Consider the following 24,125-nt stretch of genomic DNA (forward strand, 5'->3'; position numbering starts at 1 on the left):
ATACAGTGGTTTATGACAACATATGAGGTATCAGTGTACTCAGGAGAAATTGCCCAACAAATTTTATGATCCATTTTATCCTGTTGCCCATGTGAAAATGAAAAAATTGATGCTAAAAGAAAATTTTTGTTGGAAAAATTAAAATGTTCATTTTTTCCTTCCACACTGCTTTAGTTGCTGTGAAGCACCTGAAGGGTTAATAATCTTCTTGGATGTAGTTTTGAGTAGCTTGAGGGGTGCAGTTTTTAGAATGGTGTCACTTTTGAGTATTTTCTGCCACATAGACCCCTCAAAGTGATTTCAAATGTGAGGTGGTCCCTAAAAAAAATGGTTTTGTAAATTTTGTTGTAAAAATGAGAAATCGCTGGTCAACTTTTAACCCTTATAACTTCCTAACGAAAAAAAAAATTTGATTCCAAAATTGTGCTGATGTAAAGTAGACATGTGGGAAATGTTATTTATTAACTATTTTGTGTCACATAACTCTCTGGTTTAACGGAATAAAAATTCTAAATGTAAAAATTGCGAAATTTTCAAAATTTTCGCCAAATTTCCATTTTTTTCACAAATAAATGCCAACATTATCGACCTAAGTTTACCACTAACATGAAGCCCAATATGTCATGAAAAAACATTCTCAGAATCGCTCTGATCCGTTGAAGTGTTCCTGAGTTATTACCTCATAAAGGGACACTGGTCAATATTGCCAAAAATGGCCAGGTCATTAAGGTCAAAATAGGCTGGGTCATGAAAGGGTTAAAAGTGAGTAACTTTCTCTGAAAAATTATCTTCATTTAGCTACATCTGTAAGCAAAATAAAAAAGTAAAACATTACTGGATATATTTTTGCCAATAAGAATTGCCCTTTGCCTTCAGTTGGCATACACTATACCTTGCATGGTTTCATCAGTTTTTCTTCTCTTTTACTTTTATAAAAAAAATTTTTGGCATACTAATTTACCATTGATTTTAAAAGGTTCAATTAAAAGTATTATGTACTCTACTATACGCAATTTTTAGCCTAAGGCCGGGGTCACACTGGAGAGGAATACGGACGAGTGAGAGGCGTTAAAAGCATGCATTACACACGGACAAATTATTCTCTATGGGTTTGCTCCCAACAGCCGTATATTTCTCGGGCGTATTCTACGGTCCGTGCCAATCGCAGCATGCTGTGATTGTCAGCATACTATGCCCGTAATACGCCAATGCAAGTCTATGGGTGCGCTAAAAATATGCATTACACATGGACCACACATGTGACTTGCGAGAAATACGCACCCGGTGTCTTTTAGAAAAGCAGTATATACAGTAAACTCACACTGACAGGTTTAATAAAGAAACAAAAGAATAGATATATACACATAGAATACATATATATATATATATATATACACATGCATGTCATTGTGACAAACATATATATATATATATATATATATATTTATATTTCAGAGTTCTTCATAGCAGAATAGCCGCTAAGGGTATGTGCACACTTTGCGGATTCTGCTGCGTTTCCGCAGCGGTTTTGGGCCTGCGGAAACGCTGCAGATTCTGCAGCGTTTTACAAACCCTTTATTTCCTATGAAAATAAAAAAAACATGTGCACATGCTGCAGATTTTTCCGCGCGGTTTTGCTGCGGTTTACAATCCGCAGCATGTCAATTGTTTGTGCGGTTCTGCTGCGTTTCTGCACCCATTGACTTCCATTGAGTCACGCAATTCCGCAGCAAAACTGCAGAGATAAAAATATCTGCGGTTATTGCTGCGGAATTGGGTGAAAAAACGCAGCAGAAGGAAGTGATGTCGGGAGGAAGAGGAAGTGCGTGGGCGGAGTGTAGGGAAGAAGAAGGAAGTCTCCATAACGTCATGGAAGGCTACCGTCGCATGGGGATTGATGTGGGCCGTCTCATAGATTTGGTATGTATGCATGTATGTATGTGTGTGCGTCAGTCTGTGTGCGTCTGTATGTGTTTGTCTGTGTGCGTCAGTCTGTGTGCGTCAGTCCCCATGCGACGGTAGGCCCACAATTGTGCTCAGTCGCTGTATGGGATAGTAGTCCCTGCGGCGACCGTGCACAATTGCTCAGTAAAGGGTTAAAAAAAAAAAAATACATGACACATACAATACACATACAACATACAATAAAGGACATACAACATAAACATACTCACCACATAGCGATGCTCCTGCCGTTTTTCATGGAGTTTTCCGGTGTTCGGGTGCTCCGGGACCTCGCTTTACGGCAATGTAGCTGCGTGTGACCTTTCCCACGCAGCATTGCCGTAAAGGAGAGTACCGGAGTCAATGAACTCCGGTAAACTCTCTCACGCATGCGCAGTAACACACTGCAGGAGCTTAGCTCCTGTCAGTGTGTTTCTGCAGCCATGGAGGATGGTCACATCTCAGGATGTGACTGTTCTCCATGGCAGATCGTCGTGGGACCCTCGTTTATGGACTGCGACGGAACAGGGAGTATAAATTTGGTTTGTTATTTTTAATTTTTTTCTAGGAGAACGAGGGCGTTGGATTGAGTGAAAAATAAGAATTTTTTGTCAAAAACTTGTGTTTTTTTATTTCATTAAATTTTTTTTTTTTGGTGTCTGTGTTTTATTTCAAAATTACCTTTTTTGGATTAATAATGGATCGGCGTCTTCTTGACGCCTCTCCATTATTAACCGGGCTTAATGTCACCGATGAAAGGTGACATTAACCCCTTCATTACCCCACATCCCGCCACTGTGCGGGAGTGGGAAGAGAGGGGCTAAGTGCCGGAATTGGCGCATCTTCGATGCGCCGGTTCTGGGGCGGCTGCGGGCTGGTATTTGTAGCCGGGGGGGGCCAAAATCCATGGCCCCTTCCTAGGCTATTAATATCAGCTCGCAGCTGTCTGCATAGCCTTTCTGGCCCTAAAATATAGGGGGACCCCACGTAAAAAATTTTTTGGGTTGGGACCCCTTTTTTTAGAGCCAGAAAGGTTACGCAGACAGCTGTGGGCTGATATTCATAGCACGGCTACAAATATTAACCCTCAGCTGTCTGTGTAGCCTTTCTGGCCCTAAAATATAGGGGGACCCCACGTAAAAAATTTTTGGGTTGGGACCCCTTTTTTTAGAGCCAGAAAGGTTACGCAGACAGCTGTGGGCTGATATTCATAGCACGGCTACAAATATTAACCCTCAGCTGTCTGCGTAGCCTTTCTGGCCCTAAAATATAGGGGGACCCCACGTAAAAAAATTTTTGGGTTGGGACCCCTTTTTTTAGAGCCAGAAAGGTTACGCAGACAGCTGTGGGCTGATATTCATAGCACGGCTACAAATATTAACCCTCAGCTGTCTGCGTAGCCTTTCTGGCCCTAAAATATAGGGGGACCCCACGTAAAAAAATTTTTGGGTTGGGACCCCTTTTTTTAGAGCCAGAAAGGTTACGCAGACAGCTGTGGGCTGATATTCATAGCACGGCTACAAATATTAACCCTCAGCTGTCTGCGTAGCCTTTCTGGCCCTAAAATATAGGGGGACCCCACGTAAAAAAATTTTTGGGTTGGGACCCCTTTTTTTAGAGCCAGAAAGGTTACGCAGACAGCTGTGGGTTGATATTCATAGCACGGCTACAAGTATTAACCCTCAGCTGTCTGCGTAGCCTTTCTGGCCCTAAAATATAGGGGGACCCCACGTAAAAAAATTTTTGGGTTGGGACCCCTTTTTTTTAGAGCCAGAAAGGTTACGCAGACAGCTGTGGGCTGATATTCATAGCACGGCTACAAATATTAACCCTCAGCTGTCTGCGTAGCCTTTCTGGCCCTAAAATATAGGGGGACCCCACGTAAAAAAATTTTTGGGTTGGGACCCCTTTTTTTTAGAGCCAGAAAGGTTACGCAGACAGCTGTGGGCTGATATTCATAGCACGGCTACAAATATTAACCCTCAGCTGTCTGCATAGCCTTTCTGGCCCTAAAATATAGGGGGACCCCTCACCGTCACTGCCATACCTCCTCACTTTCACCGCCATACCCCATCCGAAGAGCCTTCGTGCTTCTATTGCGGAGGCCAAAAAAAAAATCGCTGCTGGTAGCAAATTAACTTTATTCCTTTTGTCAGCCTTGGCCTTTCAGTCACAGAGGTGGCCGGCACGGCGTCAGTCACGGCTCGCTGTGTGACAGTGTAAATCCACACAGAAAAAATAACGTGCCAGGTTGCGGTTCTTCACAGAGGCTTTTTTTTGACTTGTGCATTTTTTATTTATTTTTTTTACATATTTTTACTATTTTCACTGAGATTAGGTGTAGGGTTGGGTTAGGGTAAATTTTTTTTTTTATTGCCGTAAATGCTTTTCCTTTTTTTTTTTTTTTTTTTCTTTTTCTGGTAAACATAGTATTTAATGATTGTAATCTCTACATTGTAGGTCCGTGATTTTCAAGCCATATGGGACCCTTCTGATGAGGCCTACAAGGACCGCTATTACCGGGATCACTGCTGGACCAAAGTGTTACGCCGGCTGTATCCTGACTGGGATTCGTGTAATAATGCTACACAGTTGCAAATTGGTAATTCAAATCTTCGCTGACACTACAAAAATAGGTGTACCTAAATATTAGAATTAATGTTTTGTTTTATTTTTGGTTTAGAGAAAGATGTCAAGCAATGATGGAGATCCGTGAAGGACAGATTCCATAAATATGTGGCAAGCTGCAATAAAAGTGGATCGTCTCCTACCCGACACTCGTTCCCTTTTAATGAGGAACTACAATTTTTGTTAACTGGCCGGACACTGCGTAGGTAAATGTTTTTTTTAAAATAAAAAGTATTTTTAAGCTATCCATCCTCTCTTTGTAGGTGGTATGACAGAATTGGCTGTGTATGCAATGCTTCATACAACGCCACCGTTATTTTTATTTGTTGTGCCCACATAGAACAGCATAGTAGAGGAGATGTGATGAATTTCCCTCTCCACTATGTGTAAAAACTTTGGAGGTTGTAGAGCTACGTCCCTGGACACGTGTTTTGTCCCCACAGCATGTCGCTTGTCTTGCGTTTGCACTGTGTCTCTACAAGATTAGTATATATTATATTGACATTATGCTTTTTTTTCCTAAAACAGCACTCAAGGCAATATTGACCCTCCGGCAGAGGAAGATTCTGAAGAGGCTTCTGGACCTTCAAATGTAGCTGCTGTGACCGGTTCTTCAGCTGGTGAACATGTTGCTGGTGCTGCCCCATTGTCATCAGATGCTGTGGCATCGGCTTCCACCATTGCTGAAAATAGTTTGGTAGCGGAAACAGTTAGAGGAAGGGCTGGTGGTACGGTGTCAGGACAGCCCAACCAAAAAAAAAAACAAAAAAAAAAACGAGGATAAAACAATCAAAGCCGCTAATGAGACGCTAGCCTTGATAAAGAGGTCTAGCACGGAAGACGAATTTGATTTTTTTGCTCTCCAAATTGCAAACAAGGCTCGCTCCCTGCCACCGGATCGCCAGAACATTTTCACAAGCCTGGTACAGATGTCGCTTACAGCGTTACATGATCCCGCACCGATTTTGCCGTATTATGAAATTTTGATGTCCGTGTTAGGACTTTTCAGAAAAAAAAACCAAGGCCAACCACTAAATGCCCAATCTCAAGGCAGTCACCCATACACAACTGAGCTGCTAGGTCCCCCACCAAATCATTACACTCAGGACGCAGCAACAAACTATGGGTACTACCCACAGTACCATAATTTAAACTAAATAAAGTTTGTGGCTGACATTTTTGTTGTTGGGCCAAAATGTTGTAGGCCATCTGTTCTCTTTCACATTGAAAAATTAATTACAATGTTTGTAACAAAGTTTATTGTTTTTCAAATAAATTTTTATTTGAAAATTTACTTTGTGTTCTTTCTCTAAATTCGAAGGGGCCTAAACTACGGCTACATATGGCCAGTGTCATGGGTACATCCTGACAACACTACTGTGTAGATTCAAACTATGGTGATGCTGTTACGGGACTATGGTACCTAGATAATAAACATGACCTAGTGAAAATTTAAAAATGAGGTCCATAACATTATCAATTTAAAAAATTTTTTGGGCGTAAAAGGATACATAGAAACTATAATTCTAGCCTAGGATATCATACCACTAATTGATGATTATATAATAACTCCAATCTGTAAGGGCAACTCAATAGACAGACAACAAATACACCAAATGTGTTCAACCAATCCAAAAACTTTAGTCATGCATTACGACAAAGTTAAGCACAAAAAAAATTTCACTTGTGCACAAAGGTGTAAACATTTTATTTTAACATCAGCTTTAAATAACATCTTAGTACATCCAAAATGTTACTCATATATGGTGGAGAATCAGGCCAGGACGCCCGACAACATGGAAGAAAGTAACCAAATTGAATTAAGTGCCAGTCATGGTAAACTAAGCGGATGGGCAGTATTAATGGCTGATTCCAGCCAAGGTACTTAGCAGGTTGAAATAGGTGCTCTAACCAAAGAGGAAGATTTTACAATATTCAAGATGAGGCAAACATGGCTCAATGGCCGGTCCCAGCATCCCCAATAGTACATCCTGAGTCCAATCAATAGACCACTGGTATAAAAGTAAAAACAAACGTTTAATTATCCATAGTGTTGGTCATGTGGTCCTGGCGGTGCCCATCGATACGATGTTGTTATCAATCCACCAAATAAAAACCAAAAAACGGGTCCTTCTTTGCTGCCGCTCAACTTCTTCTTCTTGGATCTTTTACAGCTGTTCAGACTGCTCAACACCAGCACAGGAGTATTGCCAGTGCACGGCACCTTGTGGACTCATAAAATAGTCAGTAAATGTTTCTCTCTCACGCACACCCGAGTTGGATGGTCTTCCCACATGGCGCACTGGATTACATTGTGGCTGCTGGTACTCCACATCTACCTCGGAGCTGTACTCACGCGCATAGTTGTGGAGTACACAGCATGCCTTAATCACGGTGTCAATGGTGTCAGGATCCAACTGGATGGCAGTGTGAAAGATCCTCCACTGACTAGTCATGATCCCAAAGGTGCATTCCACATATCTTCGTGCACGACTCAGCCGATAATTAAAAATCCTCCGCCGGGCAGTCAGTCCCCTTCGTGGGTATGGGCACAGCAGGGTGGTCATTAATGGAAAGGCCTCATCCGATACCATCACAAAGGGCACTGGATGTGTGGAACCCGGCAAAGGTCTTGGGGCTGGGAGCGTTTCGCCATCTTGAAGAATTTGCTGTCCAACATGTGATGTTCGCAACACCCGAGAATCCCCAGTACTGCCATAGGCACCAACGTCGATGGCAACAAATTTGTAATGTGCATCAGCCACCGCCATCAGGACCACCGAAAAATACTTCTTGTATTTAAAGAAGCGTGATCCTGATCGTGGTGGCTTCTGCACTCGTACATGTTTACCATCAACTGCACCTATGCAGTTTAGGAATTTGGCCACAGACTGAAAGCCTGCCGCGACCTGCAGCCAAGTCTCCTCGGTTGGGGAAGGCATCACCATGGGCTGCAACTTCTGCCAGATGACGGCACATGTGCACCTCACAATTTGAGAGATGGTGGATTTACCAACTCTAAATTGGAGGTGTAGGGATGTGTAGCTCTCTCCTGTGGCCAAAAACCTGAAAAGAAAAAAAAATAATTAGAAAAGTCACAAAAAATGTACTGTAACGTGTCAGCATGTATGGCCGCTATAAAACGCCTTTGATGTCTTCTATGAAGTATTCTATGTTGTGGCAAACAACCAGGTGTAAAAAGAAAGCTGGAAAGAAACACGCTGACATGTACATAGACCCATTAATTAATTAATAAGTGTGTCTACCTGTGTCAGTGTCTACGTTACATGTTCCCAATATAATAACCCCTACCGGATACACTGATGTGTGAAAGGGCCGTAATGACATTCTAAGCGACAATTATTTACTTACCGCAAGGTGATGAGCAGCCTTTCCTCAGCAGTGATCGCCTTCCTCATGAACGTATCAGCAAATGTAATATGAGGACCCAAGACTTCAAGCAGATGATCAAAGGCGGCGATTGGAAGCCGGCAGAAGGACACAAACTTTTCAGGATATCTTCAAAGTAAAAAAAAAAAAGGTTAATAATGATTACATACTTTTATACACATTTTACATAGTAAAACTGCTTGAGTTATTTTACAACTTACCTCCTCAAATCATTATAAAGAACGTTAAAATGCCCTTTGTCGGTTCGGTCGACTAAGAGTGGGTGCACCCAAAATTTACGTCCTTGATTTCTCCTTCTGCGCTTCTGCTGCTGAGCCTAAAATAAAATTTTACATTTAGTAGACAGCACACTCAAAAAACAGACATGTGAACCATTTTCTGATTCATAACCCTAATCACATAAATACTCGTAATCAAAAACATAATATAAAGTCTGAATTCACAAACGACAACAATCCAAAATGTATTCATAATCCAAACAATAATCACAAACCGAGCAAAACTACAACCCTAATCCAAAACCCAACCATAACCCTAATCCCATACCCAATCCATAATCGCATACCCAATCCATAATCCCATACCCAATCCATAATCCCATACCCAATCCATAATCCAATACCCAATCCCAAGTCTATATTATCCAAACACTAATCAATAACCTAACCCAATCACAAGCCTAATCCTAATTACAGCCATATAACCCTATTCCCAACAAACCCCAATCCTATCCACAATGGAATCCCAAACATAATCACGGTCCTTATCCCAAAAAATTTAAACTCAAACATCATCAAACCCTATTACCTGCTCTCTGTGCTGCATCAGGATTTCCAGCAAACACCCCAGCATGAGGATTCTGAACGGCCTGCAGACCATTTGGCGCTGCACGCTGAAATCTTCATCCCGCTGGGCACTCTGCTGCTCATTTCTGTCAGTCATCATTCTTATTGGTAAAAGCAAAATGGAGGCTGGGGGGGTTGGAGCAGGAAATAACAACACCTTTTTTTTTCTTGAGTACAGTATTGTCCAACTTTATTTAATTTCTTCTAGTGCAAAACCGCAGACAATTCTGCCAAAAAACTGCAGGAAAAACCACAGAAAAAAACGCACCAAAAACGCACCAAAACCGCACATGCGGTTTCTGCCAAGAGGTGCGGTTTTGTCAACAAAAAAAAGCAGGGAAATTTACTACGTGTGCACATAGCCTAATTAAATTGGCGGCTTCTATCAAATCATTCCCCAACCTGACATAAAATGACACATGGTTTACATTCAGTAAAGCATTTCATTTCATGTTTTTTTTATATGTCTCCGACTAATAATTAGATGAGGGTTTGTGTGCAAAATTTGGGAGTTGTAGTTGTTATTTTAAGGGGTTAATTCATTGTTAAAAATGCGTGGGCTTCCCATTGCCCTATAGTGGTGGCGAGTGGGTTAATCTAACAATGGGTTAATGCCACCATTCAATTGTAAGGTGACATTAACCCTTTGTTAGATTAACCCATTCGCCACCACTATAGGGCAATGGGAAGCCCACAGATTTTTTAACAATGAATTAACCCCTTAAAACAGCAACTACAACTCCCAAATTTTGCACACAAACCCTCATCTAATTATTAGTCAGGGACATATAAAAAAAACATGAAATGAAATGCTTTACTGAATGTAAACCATGTGTCATTTCATGTCGGGTTAGGGAATGATTTGATAGAAGCTGCCAATTTAATCAGCGGCTATTCTGCTATGAAGAACTCTGTGAAATATAAATATATTATGTGTTTGTCTCAATGACTTGTGTGTATATATATATATATATATATATATATATATATATATATATATATATATATATATGCGCATTCTATGGGTCCATATCTATTATTTCATTTCTGTTAGAAACCCTGTCATAGGGCTCCATTATATGTCCATTTTGCAAGGCGGCGAGAGAATCTCGCCATACGGATTGCATACGGATGCCATATGGATGCAGACATGTGCAAAATACGCAACCACACCTTTCTTACGGATGACATACGGAGCACTATTTAGGGGTCATTCATCCGTATTACGCCTGTAAACTACGGACCGTATTTTGGGTCGGTTAGTGTAACCCCGGCCTAAAAGGAAAAGTGCTTGCTGTTTTGACCACAGCATTATCTAGCACACATGATTTGTTGTCCATGGTTATTTTGCAGTATGAAGGACCCAACAAGTTCCCTTTAACGGCTTAACGTCCAATGATGGGCATAGCCCGTCATTGGACGTCTCCCCCGCTTTGATGAGGGCTCTGGCAGTGAGCCCACATCAAAGCTGACATGTTCTCACAATAGGCGCAGGTGGAATCGCAATCAACCTCAGCCTATTAACTAGTTAAACGACACTGTCAAACGCTGACAGCGGGCTTGATATGCGTGCATCACTGACCCCTTCACGTGATCGGGGGTCAGCGATGCATTGGCATAACAACCAGAGGTCTCATAGAGACCTCTATGGTTGTTGCTACCTGATTGCTATGAGCGACACCCGGTCGGCGCTCATAGCGATGCAGTATTTCAGATACATAAAGGCGATCTGCTCATCGCCTATATGTAGCAGAGCTTATCAAGTTATGGATGTTTCTAGCCTCCCATGGTGGCTATTGAAGCATGCCAAAATATTAAAAACATGTTTTAAAAAATATGAAAAAAATAAAAAAAATAAAAGTTATTTAACCCCCCTTTCGCCTCATTCAAAATAAAACAATTAAAAAAATCACACATACACATATTAGGTATCGTCACATTCAGAGTCACCCAATCTATCAATGGAAAAAGAATTAACCCGATCGCTAAACGGCGTAGCAAAAAAAAAAAATCAAAAACGCCAGAATTAAATTTTTTTGGTTACTGTGACATTGCATTAAAATGCAATAAAGAGCGATTAAAAGAATGTATCTGCACAAATGTGGTATTATTAAAAATGTCAAGTTGGCATGCAAAAGATAAGCCCTCACTCAACCCCAGATCACGAAAAACGGAGACGCTACGGATCTCGGAAGATGGCATAATTTTTTTTTTTTTTTAGCAAACTTTGGAATTTTTTTTCACTACTTAGATAAAAAAGAACCTAGACATGTTTTGTGTCTATGAACTCGTAATGACCTGGAGAATCATAATGTAAGGTCACTTTTAGCATTTAGTGAACCTAGCAAAAAAGCAAAGCAAAAAACAAAGGTGGGATTGCACTTTTTTTTCAATTTCACTGCACTTGGAATTTTTTTCCCATTTTGCAGTACACAATATGGTAAAACCAATGATGTCATCCAAAAGTACAAATCGTTCCGCAAAAGGCAAACTCTCACATGGTCATATTGATGGAAAAATATAAAAGTTATGGCTCTGGGAAGGAGGGGAGGGAAAAATGAAAATGCAAAACCAAAAATACTCCTGGTCGTTAGGGGGTTAATTTTCTTATTAAAGCAGAATTTTAAAATCCAGATTTACTGTTATAACCATGATCAGATCATTTCAACAAAAGTCATTTGGCAAGCTAGGTGGACCTGGATCGGTACTTGATAGTGATATAATTTACTTTGCAAACCCTAAAGAAAATTTTAGTATGAAATGCGGCATATTTTTTCATACCTATTCAATGATCTAGTACATCTTGTTATCCTACAAAATGTATGATCAAAGGTTGTACGGTAAAAATGGAAGTGAGTAACACATGACTAAAATATATGATAGGATTACATTGGATTTTGTTTGTGGTCTAACTATTGTGGCTCAAAGATCTGCATGTAAGCACAAACTAAGAGATTTTTTTTTACTGGAATCACACGTGCTGTCTTTGTGACAGTTTTTGTATTAGTTCTTGATGCAGTAAATAAAAAATGCTTCTTTTGTATATGCTCCTGTATTTTGCTAAAAAAACTATCGTAATCTATCATACGACCTGCAAGTTCAATTCTACTAGCCAACTCAACAAGCACCAATGTGTGCATTACTGTTCAAAAGTTTAGGGTCACTGAGAAATTTCCTTATTTTTGAAAGAAAATCACAGTATTTTCCAGTGAAGCTAACATTAAATGATTCAGAAATACACTCTATACATTGTTAATGTGGTAAATGACTATCCTAGCTGCAAACGTCTGGCTTATAATGCAACATCTTCATAGGTGTATAGAGGCCCATTTCCACCAACCATCACTCCAGTGTTCTTATGGTAATTTGTGCTTGATAACTGTGTATGAAGGCTAATGGATGGTTAGAATACCATTGAAAATCCTTGTGTAAGTATGGTGGACAGCTGAAAACATTTTGGCTGATTAGAGAAGCTATAAATCTGACCTTCCTTTTAGCTAGTTGAGAATCTGGAGCATTAGATTTGTTTGTTCCATTAAACTCTCAAAATGGCCAGAAAAAAAGAACTTTCATGTGAAACTGGACAGTCTATTCTTGTTCTTAGAAATGAAGGCTATTCCATGTGAGAAATTGCCAAGAAACTTAAGATTTCCTACAACTGTGTGTACTACTCCCTTCAGAGGAGAGCACAAACAGGTTCTAACCAGAGTAGAAAGAGAAGTGGGAGGCTCCGCTGCACAACTGATCAACAAGACAAGTACATTCGAGTCTGTAGTTTGAGAAATCGACGCCTCACAGGTCCTCAACTGGCAGCTTCATTAAATAGTACACGCAAAATGCCAGTGTCAACGTCTACAGTGAAGAGGCGACTCCGGGATGCTGGCTTTCAGGGCAGAGTGGCAAAAAAAAAGCCATATCTGAGACTGGGTAATAAAAGGAAAAGATGTATATGGGCAAAAGAGCACAGACATTGGACAGAGGAAGATTTGAAAAAAAGTGTTATGGACAGACGAATTCAAGTTTGAGGTGTTTGGATCACACAGAAGAATGTTTGTGAGATGCACCTGACAAGATGCTGGAAGACTGCCTGACACCATCTGTCAAGCATGGTTGAGGTAATGTGATGGTCTGGGGTTGTTTTAGTGCTGGTAAAGTGGGAGATTTGTACAAGGTAAAAGGGATTTTGAATAAGGAAGGCTGTCACTCAATTTTGCAATGCCATGCCATACCCTGTGGACAGAGCTTGATTGGAGCCAATTTCATCCCACAACAGGACAATGACCCAAAGCAAACCTCCAAATTATGCAAGAACTATTTAGGGAAGAAGCAGGCAGCTGGTATTCTATCTATAATGGAGTGGCCAGCGCAGTCACCAGATCTCAACCCCATTGAGTTGTTGTGGGATTAGCTTGACAGTATGGTACGCAAAAAGTGCCCATCAAGCCAAACCAACTTGTGGAAGGGGCTTCTGGAAGCATGGGGTGAAATTTCTCCAGATTACCTCAGCAAATTAACTGCTAGAATGCCAAAGGTCTGCAAATCTGTAATTGCTGCAAAGGGAGCATTCTTTGACAAAAGCAAAGTTTGAAGGAGAAAATTATTATTTTAAATAAAAATCTCTTCTTTGAACCTTGTCAATGTCTGGACTAGATTTTAAATTCATTTGGCAACTCATTTGATTAATGAAAGTATGAGTTTTCATGGAAAACACAAAATTGTCTGGGTGACCCCAAACTTTTGAGCGGTAGTGTACATATCTAAAATAAACAGATTATAAATATTTGATTCTATTAATCAATTGTACAAATGTGCATTGAAAATGACAGCGGACATATACAGTATGTAGCATAAGAGCAAAAACCCATTTATATTTATATCTGGGTTATAGCAACTAATCGTCCTTTCTTTATTTCAGGAAATTAAAAATTACAGCATAGGACGCCACAGAAAAACAAGATGTTTGGAATAGAACCTAAATTCTCTACCTGTGGTCATGTCTAACTTCAGTTCAAGTTGTCTCCTGCTTGATGAAGCATAAATCCCGAGAGTTATGGCTACAGTTGTGTACCTTGAAAAAGGAAGCAATCCACACTCAAATGTCATTCATGAAAAGCCATAGAGGAAACTCAATGGTCTTTTTCTACTTTCCTTAAGGAAAACAAACCTGGACTTTCCCAATTGCTTGTTCTATAAGGGATTGTTTTCACAGAATGTGTCACGTTGTTTACCTATCACTATGAATGCAATTAGAAATTGTTCAGAGAGAGAAATTAAATCTTTGCACATGGAGTTTGACTTAACAATACTTTCCCTAATAGTGCAACAGCTAGCCAAGAGTACCAAAAAGCAACACAATGTGCACAATGTACACATATGCAAGGCTGCACAATAATTATAAAGAGGCATAAGTATATTAAAATATATATATTTTAATTGCAACTTCATTAAAATATTCATCTAGTAGTCTGTTGGACAATCATTTAAATTTAGAAATGCGTCAATTCATCAATATGAAGATTATACTAGTCAATTCTACCTAGTCTCAGATATGCGCTTAGTATTGTATAGGTGATGGAATTATTGTCTGTGCAATACTAAACAAAAACTTAAAACATGACCTGTTGGTGGCTCTTGAGGACTGGAGTTGGGGGACTGTTGGATTAACATCCAGGGATTGTTAAGGGTAGGTAGGCCAGGCAAACTTACCATCATGTTCTAAAACCAATTCATGATTATACAACCAGTTGCTTGATGCATTGTCCTTCCGCCATGGGGTAAGCACTTAGCATGAACGGATGAACTCTGTAAAGCTTAGGTAAGCTATACTTTTCAACCATCCACCCACATGTATTGGAGGGCACATAGTGGGCCAAGAAAACATTTGCCACACCATTTCTTCATTCCCATCAGTCTAAATTGTTGACTCTGATATTGTAAGGAAGGTTTAAATGATTCCTGCTTTTTGCCAAACAGAAATCTGAGTTTATTTACCAAGCAATATTTTAGCACTGTTATAGGTTAGGTTTTTTTGTGCCTTTTTGTCCACTGCAGTCTTGCTGATTATGTTTCGACAACAATGGGTGCTGGCGAATGGCATACCTCATGAAATGTGGAGTAAGTCGTACTTCTTGCTGTATTTTAGAAATACGGAAGATAGATTAAAAAAGGCCTGACATTGGTCAGGATGATAGATTTTGTATATATAATTGTTAGGGACAGCGGAACGCACTAAATATAAAATAATAGAAAATGCGTTCGCCACCCGGGGTCCACCATGCAGAGGTGTTAAACTGCTGCTATATAATGGCAGACGCACAATATGGTGGTATATCGCACACGGGTTGAACGTCACCCGGTGTGCACTGGGCGTACTCTGTTATATTCACAGAGGCGCCTTAAGGCATAAACATAAATGCCGAGCTTGTTGACCTCATAGGTCTCAGCGGGGTGCACGCACGGTATATGGTCACAGGACTCGGGCCCAAGACACAGGATCAGTGTCCATCTAGACCTACCACGCGTGCGGCGTCGCTACTGCGGATGCCCATAAGAGCTGCTGACTGCAGCGCGGCAACTGACTCAGCTGCTATACGACAATGCCCAGGAGGGACGCACTGTCAGACACTAGCTCTGTGGAGATGAGCCCTGTGGCTTGTAGCATGCCACTGACTGGCGCTGACTCTAAAGCCAAGTCCCTATCCACGCACGTAATATCAGAGGCAGGGGATCTTAATGAGTCATTTGCAGGTTCATGCATCCATCATCATTCACATAGTAGCAATTAGAGACTATACTAGCGCATGGCCGAGCGGCCATGCGGACCTTTTATAGCCATGCGGCACCTTCTAGATCTCTGGGATGGACCAATCAGATGAGAAGGACCTGAGTACGTGACTCCTGAGACCAGTAGAAGTGCCACTGCAGCGCGAAACTGCTGTCGTCATCTCCACTCCTGCTCCCATCCTCCCTATGCCGATGTTTTAAAGAAATAGAATAAATAAGATTTTAACCAGTGAGTGCCATCTGTATTTCTTTTTTGGTGAAGTTGTTGTGCCTATTGCTTTGGAGTGGCATCCCGGTATATGGAGAATTTCTTATACTGCATGCACTTTTAGGCGGCAGTTCATAAAGGCATGTGCACAATGAATGCATTTTCTTGCTGTGCAGATTAATTCCTGGTTGGAAATTAATTGTGCTTCATAATTATGCCATTGATCATCCCTATAGATGTGTTATGCAAGTCAGAAGTTGTCACATCATGTTGGCAATTGTAGTCTTCCACATGTTGGAAAGCTGCAGGTTTGGAATCATGGATACAGAGCTTTATCTGAAAGACTTATAGGGTATTTATTCCAGTACCTAAAATTTATTTTCTAAATAACTAGCTTAGCACACTAACACCTTTCGTAATTACCTTAAATACAAAATGCACTACAGTTTTCCCTAATTAGCTAAATCTAAGGCTATGTGTACACCTCGGGCTTGCTATTACATGTATACATTGCTCAAAAAAATAAAGGGAACACTTAAACAACATAATACAACTCCAAGTAAATCAAACGTCTGTGACATCAAACTGTCCACTTAGGAAGCAAAATATTCAGAATTGAGAGTCCTCAGTGGTTGATACCTTTTAATGGCTAACTGAAAAGATGGTAACACATTGCAAGCTTTCAAGACTACTCAGGTCTCTTCATCAGGCATTGACTATTACAAAATCTGAAGAATCACATAGTTATACACAACACAGCACAGAAAAAATGCAATAGATAAGACAAGTGACGCGAAGCAGAACTATCATTGTGGGAGAGGGAGAAGCATAAATATTGGACCAGTTGATACAGTTTCCATCCAAAGCACATAAAGAACTCTATTATCTATAGCCAAGCCATCAGATACAATCGTATATGTTCCAACCCCATGGATAGAGATGAACACCTTGGTCGCCTCAAAAAGACCTTTTTGAATCAGGGCTACAATCCAAGAACAATTGAAAACCAAATTACAAGAGCCACCAGAATGTAAGGGAATCACCTATTTGTCTATCTACTGGCTAACATGGTACAAAGATATACATCTTTCCTGTATCACTTAGGAAGCAACACTGATTGACAATCAATTTCACATGCTGTTGTGCAAATGGAATAGACAACAGATGGAAATTATTGGCAATTATCAAGACACCCTCAATAAAGGAGTGGTTCTGCAGGTGGGGACCACTGACCGCATCTCAGTACCAATGCTATCTGGCTAATGTTTTGGTCACTTTGTAATGTTGGTTGTGCTTTCACACTCGTGGTAGCATGTGACGGATTCTTCAACCCACACAAGTGGCTCAGGTAGTGCAGTTCATCCAGGATGGCACATCAATGCGAGCTGTGGCAAGAAGGTTTGCTGTGTCTGTCAGTGTAGTGTCCAGAGGCTGGAGGCGCTACCAGGAGACAGGCCAGTACACCAGGAGATGTGGAGGGGGCCATAGGAGGGCAACAACCAAGCAGCAGGACCGCTACCTCCACCTTTTTGCAAGGAGTAATGGGAGGAGCACTGCCAGAGCCTTGCAAAATGACCTCCAGCAGGCCACAAATGTGCATGTGCTTGCACAAACAGTTAGAAACAGTTTCCACGAGGATGGTCTGATGGCCCGACATCCACAGATGAGGGTTCTGTGCAAACATTATACATTTGAACACAGTATCTAATGACATTATGGTCTTCAATGGAGAATGAAAAAGAAGAGGTTGAACAAGGAAATGACATCACAATTTTTTTTAAATATATCTTTATTTAGCGCTATAAATTTACAAAACCACATGCAAAAAACGAATGCAAAAACGCATAAAAAGCACATATTTTTCGCAGCATTTTTTTCTGCCAAGAAATGCAGAAACTTTGCAGAAATATCTGCAAGCACATACGCAACGTGTGCACATAGCACAAATGTGTTTTTTACTGCACTCCCTATGTCTGTTGAAACTGTAGTAAATAACGGCAGCGCTGCCCCCTAATCACGTCCTGTTCCAGGAAGTGCAATGGACAATACAATAAAGTTTGTGCAGCTACAACCTCCTGTGATGTTCCGGAAAAGTCAAAGCAAATGAAGCAAAAGACATTCAGGATTAGCCAGCTAGGGAGGACTGTAGAGCATTTTATAATAAAGCTAAATACAAAAGTGGTTAGGATGTAAAGATAGATATTTAGAAAGGACATTTTAGTTACTGAACCATCACTTTAATAATCAGCAAAACTTTTTTAAATATTTTTGAACAAATCTAATTACCATATACTTTTTAAAATTAAACCTATAAGAATTAGAAATACACAGGCCCAATAATAATATCAAAGTTTTATTATTTTACTAAATGAGACATAAAGCCATGTGTTAAAAAGCGAATGTTACACAGTGTGATTTTGGCCTAATATAGGGGTTTCGTAAAATTAAAGCTGCTAATCTTGCTATAAATATAGCATTAGCTTTACAGTTGACTTGTTTTTAATTCCTCCCTTTATTTTATATAGAAAATGTTGTGTAATTGGTTAATAGCATTGCATTCATCTCTTGTGTCCTTGAGCAAAAGTCAAAATCTTGCCACAAGATGGAGTTCAGATCATGTAACACTGCAAAATACTTTTTCATAAGCGTTATATGTATCACAGTGAGAATCAAGCAAAATATTCCTACATAAAAACAGACATAGCTGCATTTGTGCCTACGCCTTCATTATTAATGAATTGACACAGAGTACTTGTGCGAAAATGATTTTCTTGTCTGAACTACCAACTGGCATATTATATAATGCTGTTTCTTCTTAAAAAAAAATAAATAAATAAAGGAGGTTCTTCAGCAGCTACAAGGTGTATTATACACGTCTGGGTTTCTGTGTCTCATGTATTAAGCATAATGGAAATCTTATGTGTGTGAAGCAGGGACTCCTGTGACAGCTAGGGGGCACTGTATGGGCTTCTCAAGACATGCATGCTGGCGTTTCCTTTATTGTGATGGGGAAATGGTGAGCGGCAGGATTGTAAATGGCTGATATGTATCACAAGGGTGGGTGCCTTGTGATGGAAGCTGGAACGTGTATTGATCAGCAGAGGTACTGCTGAGGGTTTGTTACTGTGTATCAGGGAACGTCCAGGTGACTTGGTGAGATGGGTAAGACCAGCAACCTACAAACCCACCCAGGGGCATGTGTTTGAATACCCAATGTAAAGCCTGTATGTGTGTAGCTGTGTGTGGAAAAGGACCTGTAGTGAGGTCATGACCATGTGATCCATACCTCACCTGTGGGTGTGGTTATGTACCATATAATGTGCCTGAGGTCTGGTCACAGAGAGAGAGAGTGTGTACCTGAATGGTTCGGGGTGCAAGGTCCTGGAGGGTCAGTGTTGGGAGAAGGATCGGATCCCTGGAGCATGTGCTGCGACCTGGTGAGGCGTGAGTGTTGGATGGTCTCAGGAGGAGATGGACATCATGAATAGCACCCACTGAGGCCCTGGACCTGGTGGCCGGTGTGTTGGGAGACCCTGGGAGGAGAGTTGGATCCCTGAATAGCACCCGGTGAAGCCTGTGTGTTGGACGGTTCCAAAGTGGGGACGGACATCCTGAATAGCACACAGACAGGCCACGTGTGTTTGCAAAGTCAGTAACGGCACTGCATTGGGGGAGCTACCGTCCGTCTGTGGATCTTGACTGTCAGGAGGCCTGGTGAGCAAGGCATTGTCCGGGATAGTGATCCCAGTTCGGCAGCTACCCTGAGAGAGAAAGTACTGACAGGAGTCAGCGTGCGGAGCAGAAGCTCTTGCGAGGTAACCCCCAACATGGTGATATAACTGTTGGTGCTTGTGAGGTTCTATGAACGTTAATGAACTGTTTGGCATGCGGTCGCCCACAGTCACTGGACAGAGAGGCCCAGCGTTTTTGGGGACTGCAAGGAAAAGCCATAACCTGTAAATGTTCTGGACTATGTGTTAAGCCTGTTAAGTGTAACATGGCCTACAGCAGTTTATGATGTTTGAATAAACCAAAATGGACTGTTTATGTGGAAAAACCTGTGCCTGACCCTATTAATCTACTGCCAAGTGAGTGTCCCCCAACACTAACAATAAGCTCTACCTTACATGTGTTACAAATCTTATTTTCTTTTCACATCTATATGGCCAGGAAGCCCCTCTTTACTTTTCTAAAAGAGGCTTTGCAACAACTGATGTATTTAACATTTAAAGTGCACCTGTCAGCTGTTTTGGTCACTATAAGATGAGGCCAAAGCCTTTCATGGCTTATCTACAGCATTCTATAATGTCCGACCTGAAAGATAAGAAAAATAAGTTTTATTATACTCACACGGGGGGCGATCCGGTCCGATGGGTGTCACAGGTCTGGGTCTGGCACCTCTCATCTTTTTGTGCGCTGTCCGCCTGCTTGCTTCCTGCATCGCACTTCTGTGCAGGTTAATTTCTCTGCCCTGCTGAGGGCAGAGCAAAGTACTACAGTAGGCAGGCCCTGGGCCTCTCTTTCCAGGTGCCTGCAAACTGCAGTACAGATTACAGACAAGGCAGCTCGACCAGGCTTTGCAAAGCGATTCACACCATCTCTAGTGTAAATATGGAGCACCCGACCAGGGCTATCGGGGTACTCGGCACCGGGCCCGTTAATCTCAATGGGAGTTGTCACGGAAGCTGTGACCCGGTCCGTGGCCCTGGGCCTCCATTGCAAAAGGGGGTGAAAGAATAATGAAATAGAATTGATGAATAGTTTGTGACGCCACCTGTGGTGTTCGGCAAGGGAGATGTTAAGCCGACGCTGCATGCAGATCCTCTGGGACTGGTGGTGTGTTGCAGCCAAGATGGTGAAGCTCCCCACAGGTGGAGCTATAGTCCCAGGGCAGTGTAGATGTAGGGGTAGCTGAGTGGAGCAGGTAATGTAGAAGCTGGTACCCAAATGTAGCGGTACCAGGTGTGGTGGCGCAGGAGTGAATGGAGGACACTGGCGCTTGTAGTTCCAAAGCTTTACTCACAGTCTGTAGTACACACAGGTGCCTGCCGCCGTACTGTGTCCTCTGGGTCAGAGGCTCAATCAACCTCCAGGTCAGATGGAATGCTCCATTCCAACACTCCGCCAACATGTACCTTTCTGAACGTCTCCTCTTATAGCGCCTTTAAGTGTGAAGATCTCCTAGTACTGAGTTACACTGGAGTTCCTCCTGACAGATGTTCCCAAGAACTCTACTTGTACGGCAGACAGTTGTAGCCTGCTTCGGAGACTCCTTACTCCTGAGTCCCGGCTCAATATCCAAGTTGCTGTTGTGCCCCCAAGTCTTAGATGGGAGTAGTGCATTTACAGCCCACTACTCCACCGGTTTCTGCTGCAGGACCATTAGCATCATACAACCTCAGGGACCGGGCCCTGGCCTTGCGCTTAGAACTTCTAGGCAGGGTTCTCTCCTAACCCACGTCCTCTGTTCCCTTTTACTCCTTCGTTCTGTACTAATCTCTCCTTCTCCTGGAAGATCAGGTTTCAGTTCAATGTCTTTCTCCTTCTTTCCTTTCCCATGCCAGCAGACCCAGGTCACTGAGGTCTGCTGCAGCACCTCCTTCCTCCATCCCTCTCTCAGGGATCTTCTTTTCTCACTCCTCTCTGAGTGGCGTCCTCTCACTGACTAACCTCTAATCCTAAACCTTCCCGCTCTTTTATGTATTCTCAACTCCACCCGCCTCCCAGCACATTTCGTGTTCCAAGCACGGAGCCACCAAAGGTGCTCTGCTACACTCCAAGCAGGAAGCCGCAATGTGGCTTTGCTGAACTACTGTGTTGTGTGGGATGCAGATGTTGGAGCATGGTCAGGAGCCCCCAACTCACCTGGATGGTGGGGCACCACACCTCAGGAGGAGGTGCAGTACCTCTGTGGCGACTGAGCCTCAGGGGCGCCACAAATACATTGAGCCTGGAATGCACAAGTAGCATAAACCAGTGATCTAATTTTTTTGTCAAATTGTTTGAATCAGCATGATATTTTAACATCTCCCAGTTTGTAATATGTGAAAACTATCTATTATTTTTTTTCTAAAACCATCTTCATTACATATCTTAATTAGAGGTAAGCGAAGATTTCAATGTTCGGTTTAGATTATGATTGCTGAATTTGCAGTATTCAAAGATTTATTTATTAAATATTCACTGAACATAGCTCAACGCCATTACAGTCAATGAGAGGCAAACACAAACAAATGCACAACACCTTCAAGTGGCCCCAAAAACTGCCAAAACACATTTAATGTGGGATAGACACCGGTAAAGTGGCCTCAATTCACCCACAGTACAAATTTTACACACAGCATTACAGCATCACAGAATTGTGCACAGCAGTAGTCAGCCATGCATAAGATATCAGGGTCTGGGCCAGGATTTACAGCTTTAAATTGAATGTAAAAGTAAGTTGAAGTGGATGTGGTATCGTTGACGGCTTGCTGTGCTAGGAGCCCTGATACCACATGCAACAGCTCAACCTGCTTTCATGCTCAGCCATACTCAGGTGGCACAAATATCAGTTTCATAGACTACTATTGTCAGAAAAATCTAAGGATAGTAACACGGGTAGTTCACTCAAAGGAAGTGGAGGCCTGATGGTCTTGGAGGCCTACTACTACTACAGGCAACACGCATGAAGGAGACTCAACCAGGAGTCTACACATTTACAAAAATTAGTGTCAGACAACAACAAAGTGGCATCAATTTCACCACAGTAGAAATAGTATAATAGGGACCGACACCTCTTACACTACAGCAGATGGATACTGTGAGGTGGTGAAACCACTGTGCCACGTCCTTCAGAAAGCCTGGAGGGGAGTAACTATGTGGCCTACCAAATCCCAACTCAGACAAGAGGGATATGGCAAAAATTACGACCCAAGGAGTGACAAGGAGGTGGCACCGGGTGCTACACCAGGGCTGACCTATAGAGGGTGCAGCTGAGTCGCTGACCCCCTAGAGCAGGTAAGCTGGAGGGATGAAGAATGCAGGCAGACACTCTAGGACACTGAAACCATGGGTACAGATGGGACCGGCAAGTAACAGAAAAGCACTGGCAGGTGAGGACTGAACAAGGTTGTAGACAGATGGACACTGGCAGGTGTGATCTGGACCAGCTGGTGGATAGAAGAGCACAGACAGGTAAGAGCAGATGGGTATAGAGTAGGCAAGCATATGGGTGGACCTGGGGAACCTGACAACTAGCAAGTATGCAAGGCAAACTAACAACCTAGCTCATACACTTCAATATTGGAGGAAAAGCCTTAAATAGAAGATATTGCCCATCTATAGGCTGGGAAGATCTTAGGTTGGTGCGGGTAGACCCTTTAAGAGGGAGGAAGTGCATACCTGAAGCTTAGAGACAGGGCCAACAACTGAACCTTGGGGGCCTCTGATACATAGGGGACATGATGAGAAGGTAGTGTGTGAGTGGGAGACACAATGTCCAGCCTGTTAGGTACAAGGAGATCAAACAAAGGGTCAAATCTGTAATGGTAACAGATCAGAAAGTCTGTGGTAAGAGAGAATAGTCCACTGTGTCAAAGGAAAATGCTAGGTCCAGGAGAAGGAGAAAAACAAACTAGCGGCGCTTTGATTTGACGGTTAGTTGGGCATTGGTCACTTTAGTCAGGGCAGTTTCAGTCTGAAGCCAGATTCTAAGTCATCAAAGAGGAAGCAAGAGGAAAAGTAGGAGGACAGTTCAAAATGGACATGTTGTTCCAGGAATTTGGAAGCATAGCGGAGAAATGAGATGGGGCGATAGCTAGAAGAGGGTGGGTCAAGGGTGGGCTTTTTGAATCAATCAATCAGGAAGGGAAGACATAAGTTGATCTTGACAGGTTGAAGAAGTTGGTTAGGTTTGGGATGAAAACTGTGGTATCGTTTGGAATGAGGTGGGATGTTATTAGGTCAAGTTCACAGGTGGTGAGGTAAAAACTTCTGCTGAAATGATAGGAGGGGGGAGTTGATGGATGGAGGAGAGGATTGAAAGTACTGAATAGCTGTTTAGCAATGCGAGACAGGTATGATATGAATGGTGAGAAGTAGGTTTGTTTTGCTGCAGTGAGAAACTGCGCAGCATTTTACAACTTCTGTTACTGGATGGGCTACTCCACTCCCTTTACCATTCACACTTGCATAGTGCACACAGATGGAGGACCTCTGCACCCTTCTGCACATTTTCAAAATGGCTACTGAGATGGTTAGTGGTGATGATTCTATCATCAGCAACTATGTTACTGTCATTTACATGCTGGAGCACACTTTAAATA

General features: G+C 42.0%; 1 protein-coding gene and 1 long non-coding RNA gene across 11 annotated transcripts in view; both read right to left on the reverse strand.

Moving 5' to 3' along the window:
• Positions 1 to 24,125, reverse strand: part of NAALADL2 (N-acetylated alpha-linked acidic dipeptidase like 2) — a 1,451,400-nt gene that overhangs the window by 753,152 nt on the left and 674,123 nt on the right. The window lies entirely within an intron of this gene.
• On the reverse strand, positions 7,463 to 8,277 carry LOC141092561 (uncharacterized). Its single transcript, XR_012232835.1, has 3 exons — positions 8,184 to 8,277; positions 7,945 to 8,091; positions 7,463 to 7,638 (listed from the first exon to the last, which is right to left on the reverse strand). It is a non-coding gene; the product is annotated as an uncharacterized lncRNA (long non-coding RNA).

Source organism: Dendrobates tinctorius, unplaced genomic scaffold (genome assembly GCF_039654945.1).
Source record: "Dendrobates tinctorius isolate UK_male_01 unplaced genomic scaffold, ASM3965494v1 ptg000060l, whole genome shotgun sequence".
Taxonomy (NCBI): domain Eukaryota; kingdom Metazoa; phylum Chordata; class Amphibia; order Anura; family Dendrobatidae; genus Dendrobates; species Dendrobates tinctorius.